The following is a 5,739-nucleotide window of genomic DNA, read 5'->3' as shown; positions in this document are numbered from 1 at the left end:
AGTACACTTCTCTATGCAACCTTAATTCTGGATTCCTGTGCTAACCATAATAATCATATATCACTTCTAATCTGTTCTTTCCCTCATCTGTTTCAATACAATATACATAATTTATCCAATTTTTTCTGTCATACCCCCACCCTGATGTCAGACCCATTTTTATGAGCATAATTAAATAGTCTGGGATTCCCATTATTCTCAATGTTAGCCATAACTTGTCATGCTCCACACAGTCAAGTCAAATGCCTTTGAGTAGTTAATAAAGCACAAATAAATATCTTTTATTTTTAGTCTTTAATTTCAGCTGGGTCTGTCTGACATCAGCAGTGATATCCCTACTGTCAATGTCTCTTCTAAATCTTGCTTGAACTTCTGGCATCTCCCTATCTATGTATTGTTCTAGAATTTTTTTTTTCCTTAAATTTTATTTTATTCTGGTTTACATGCAAAGTTCATATATACTGCTTTTCACACCAGACTTTTCTCCTTTCCTTTACCAATCCTTCCCTCCACCCATCAAATTGTGCAACTCTGTTTGTTCTAGCAATTTTTGAATTATCTTCCCCAGTATTTTGCTTGCATATGATATAATGATATTGTTCAATAATTTCCACATTCTGTTGGATCACTTTTCTTGGGAATTGGAACAAATATGGATTTTTCCAGGTCAGATATCTGTACTCCAAATTTTCTGGCATAGATTGGTGAGTGCATCCAGGACTGCATCTAGTAGTTGAAACATGTCAATTGGTACCTCATCAATCCCTGGGGTTGTATTTTTCTGCCAATACCTTCAGTGCAGTTGAACTTCTTCCTTCATTACCTTTGGCTCTTGTTTATATGGTACTTCTAGAAATTTTTCAGTGTCAGTCAATTCTGTTTGGTACAGTAACAGGCAAAATCTTCTTATCTTCTTATTTCTTTTTGGACTTGTAAAAGGCATTCTGCACAGTTTCCAGATTATTTTATACAACATATTAGATAAACCTATTCCCATACTAAAGTGCTCCAGTGGAATTTATATTTATTATAAAGTGCTTATGGTAAGTGTTCAGAGTGCAAAGCATCTTCTACCAACTGCTTCTCACCTCCACTTCTGTTCATTGACCATGTTACACTTATATTTGTTTTCTTTCTTCTCCTTGATTATACTAAACTTATTCCTGTCTTAAAGATTAGATTTGTTGTTTCTGTCGCTGAAATGTGTCACCCTCAATCTTTGCTTAAAGGCCTCTGCATTATCATTTATGACTCATTTCAGATGACAATGGCATAGAGAAGTCTTCCAAGATCCCAAAATCTAAATTAAAGGCTGTTTTTCCAAGCTAGACACTATTTCTTGCATAACCGTTCTTAATTTTATTCCTTGTGTTCATTACATTAAGAACTTAACTTCATTTCCTGATTGTAGACATTCCTTTCTCTTGCCTCTTTCAAGAAAATAGGTACCCTTGTCTTTCTTCCAATCGTTGTGTCTCTAATGCCTAGTAGTCAGCTAGCACATAATACTCAATAAACATTTGTTGAATGAAAAGAAACATTAATTTTTTTAATAGAAGACATTTCCCACAGAAAGTCAGGCTCTCTGTTTCAGTTCACACTATATTTCCACATTTAACGGTAAAGTCTTTTCAGTTGCTTTGTCTTCTATTTGCTAATTCTTTAAGAATAAAAAGACCTATATCTGTATTATAACTAACTGGTGCAATTCTTATCATAGAGTAAATTATACTATGAATCTTTATTTCAGGAAGAAAAGCTGGAAATGTATGCAGATGAACCAATATATCATAGAACAAATATGTGGGTAAATACATGGAAGACCAACAGAAAAAACTGAATAATAAGTATAATACTATAACTTTCAAGGCAAATGAGTTCTCTTATGTCAGTGACACCTTGTGGGTATATCTGGACAACAGAATTTTAAGTCTTTTTTAAAAGTGTTTTCTAATCCTGTACTATGATTTTAATGTCATTGGTGTAACATGGAAGTTCAGATTCCTAAATAAAAAACTCATCTAATGGAAAAGTAATGCCAGAGTTTTCTGATTTTATTCTATGATTATACTTTATGACTACTTCAGACTACTTTTTTCTTTTCTTAAAAAAATTTACATTATATATCATATGATCATTCCCATACATTGTGCCAGACTACTTTTTCAGTTAGTTTTGATGAATTGTCCACAGAGGGCCTGCTACTGTCCAACGCGTGGACCTCAGTACGCTGTGTCAAAGCAGGTTAAAACTTACAGCTTCAGTGCAAAAAGTTCAGCTTACTCTGTTTGTCTCCTTTTATATCAAACCAGAGTCATTAAAACGTTGTGACCATTTGCTTGAACTATGATCTAAGTCTGAAAAAGTAAAGTCCAAATTTGCTCAATTCGATGCCCCTGTAATAAAAGTCTTCTATTATTTATGGATTTGAAGACGGAGTACTTGTTTTGTTTTCAAACAGTTAATTTCTTCTGAAGGAAGATGTAAATGAAAATAATTGTGATTTTTTTTTGTTTACTACAGCAAAGTAAAAAAATATTTTTTTTTCAAATAGGAAGTCATACAGAGAATAGATGCTATAATTGATGATAGGCTGAGATAGACATCAACCCTCATCATTAATTACCTCAAACATGACTCTTATTATTGTATACCTCTAATTTAGACCTCTGTCATTCCAGGGAATTAAGTACAAGTGGTGAAATAGCACATGTACAAAAAGCTGACCAATACACACAGACAGTATGTGTTGTTTATCAAGTGCATTGTCTAGATAATAAAAGCTGCAGGGCTTCAATAGAGGGAAGGTTCAATGAGGGGCAGTTTAGAGGATGTGGATCCTGAAATGCGACAACGAGTAAGGAAGAGTTTTATACATGAGTAACGTGTAATTCTAAAACTTGTGAAAGCAGAAAATAATACTGCTTTCTGAGGGTTAAAACATGAAATAAATACTAAACAAAAGTAGAGATATACACAATAACTTTGATGAGACTGAAAAACTCCTAGTCTAGAAAGTCTTAATTATAACATCATTAGAATTATTAGTGTATCTAAAATAGAAGAAATTATAGTCAAGTAATCCATCCATACATGTCCAGTGTTCTATATCAAATTAAACCCGTAATAGGATAATGGATACCACTAACAAGTAAAGCCTAAGAAAATTAGAGATCCCACTCACGCCATTTCCCTTTCTGCTCTGAGAGTACATCATCAAGCAATTTTTTGATAATTAAATTTCTCATGTAGCTTGTCTAAAGGGAGACAATGTGACAGTTAGGTGAACATGCAAGTGAGATCTGTTCTGTAATTCAGTGTCCCAGTGTAAATTATTGCATTGGTTTTCTGATTTTATACATCAATCTCTTGTGAGCTTTGTTAGTGTCAGTCATAATCCCTAAATTGGATTAATTCTAGGACACCAAAAAAAATCAGCTTTCAGACTGAAATGTACAAGGCTGGTCTGGTGTGACAGAGTTCATTTAAGGGTCTAAAGACCCCAGAAACAGATGCTACTTGGACAACTGACTGGCAGAGACCTATATTAGCTCTCATAAAAAAAAAAAAAGTGAGTTGACAGAGTGTGGAAATTACCAAACCACATGCAAGCAAGATTCTGCTGAAAACTATCCAAAACCAACTGAAGTAGCACATCAATAAAGAACTGCCAGATGTGCAGACTGGGCTTTGAAGAGGCTGTGATACTCAGGATATTATAGCTAATGTAAGATGGATCTTGGCTGAGAGCAGAAAGTACCAGAGGAATGTTTAACTGTGTTTCATTGACTGTGCAAAGGCATTGGATTGTTCGGATCATAACAAACTGTGGCTGACTCTGAGAAGAATGGGAATCCCAGAATACTTGATTGTGCTTATGTGAAGCCTATACTTTGACCAGGAGGCAGTTGTCAGAACAGAACAAGGAAACACTGTATGATTCAAAATCAGGAAGGGTTGTGTCCTATCTCTATATCTTTTCAATCTATATTCAGAATACATCATCCTGGAGGCTGGGCTCTATGAGGAAGGATGTGTCATCAGGATGAAAGATGATACATTAACAATCTGCATTATTCAGATGACACAATCCTGCTTGTTGAAACTGAGGAGGACCTGAAGTACTTGCTGCAGAAGGTAACGGACTGCAGCCTTCAATATGGATTAAAGCTCAACATCAACAAAACAAAAATCCTTACAACTGGCCTGATTGACAACATCATGATAATGAAGAGATTGAGATTGTTAAAAGCTTCAGTTTGCTTGGCTCTTCAATCAATACTCTTGGTACCAGCTATTAGGAAGTGAAAAGATTTACTGCACTGGGAAAATCTGTTGTCAAGGACCTCTCCAGAGTACTGAAAAGCAACAATATCAGTCTGAAGATTAAAGTATGCTTGATCCAGGCCATGGTCTCTGCCATTACTTACTTTGTTTCAGAAAGCTGGACAATGTCTAGGGATGATAGAAGGAGAAATGATGCCTTTGAGCAGTGGCTTTGAAATATTGAATATACCATGGACTGCTAGGAGAACAAACAGGTTCATCCGGGAGAGAGTGAAACCAGGCTGCTCCTTGGAATCAAGGATTCTGAAACTTCACCTGATATACTCTGGGAATGTTGCAGGGAGGAACTAGTCCTTAGAGAGGGACATCATTCTAGGGAGAGTGGAGCGACAGCACAAGAGAGGAAGAGCCTCAATGAAATGGAATGACTCAGTCGGGGGGTAGGGGTAGATGTGTCAGAGATGATAAAGTTGGCTGAGGATAGACCAGGGTTCAGAGCTATTGTACGTAGGGTCACTAAGAGTCACAAGTGACTCAACGGCACATAACAACATCAACAATGTAAAATTATTCAGTGCTTAAAACATCAAATTAAAGCATTTGGAGTTAATTCTTTAGGAGTCAGACTTACTGCTGAAATCTAAGTGTAACATGATCAAAACTGCCAGTCACAGGTCTGCTATATGCAACTGTAGCTTAGGGAAACTCACCATTTAATTGAAGAGTTAGTCAAGCAAACAACTAATTACACCACAGTATTATTGTGTTGTAATTAGTTATTTGCCTGATAAATGCACAGAGAAGTTTGATGACATTAAAAAAGAGCACCTAAAGCTTACTCTAGTGCTAGTGGTAGAGATATTTCTCAAAATAGCGAACAGAATCTACACAGTTTTATACTGTTTTTCCATAATGCCCTCTTTGTTTAGATATGGTCTACTTTTGGTTAAAATAAATATATAGCTATTTCAAAGAGCTTTTGAAGCATATTTTCTATTTGCAACTTCCCACCAGCTATCTCTATCCAGTTATGTCATTTAAAAATCAAAACAAAAATAAAATGCTTTGCTGTTGAATGTGTTCCAACTCATGATGAAACCCTGAGTTATGGAGTGAAATTGTTCCATAGAAATTTTCTTGGCTGCAATCTTAGTGGCAAGAAGCTACCCTGCAATCTCAAAGGCACTCAGGACTTGTATGTACCTCCTGAAAACATGTTTCAAGTATGAGACAAAGTTTTATCATCTTTGCCTATAAGAAGTACCCTGGCTCCACTTTCTTCAAGACAGATTTGTTTGTTCTTTTGGCAGTGCATTTATAGTCACTACTCTTCTACCAACATCAAAATTCAAAGGCATCAGTTCTTTGGTCATCCTCATGCACTGACCAATTTTCCAAACCACAGGAAACAATCAAAAATACAGTGGCTTCTATCAGGTGCATCTTAAACTT

The sequence above is a fragment of the Elephantulus edwardii genome, unplaced genomic scaffold, assembly GCF_000299155.1.
Source record: "Elephantulus edwardii isolate Elephantulus edwardi_28Jun2011 unplaced genomic scaffold, EleEdw1.0 scaffold00069, whole genome shotgun sequence".
Taxonomy (NCBI): Eukaryota; Metazoa; Chordata; class Mammalia; order Macroscelidea; family Macroscelididae; genus Elephantulus; species Elephantulus edwardii.
The sequence above is the reverse complement of the archived record's forward strand: the minus strand, read 5'-3'. Positions refer to the sequence as shown.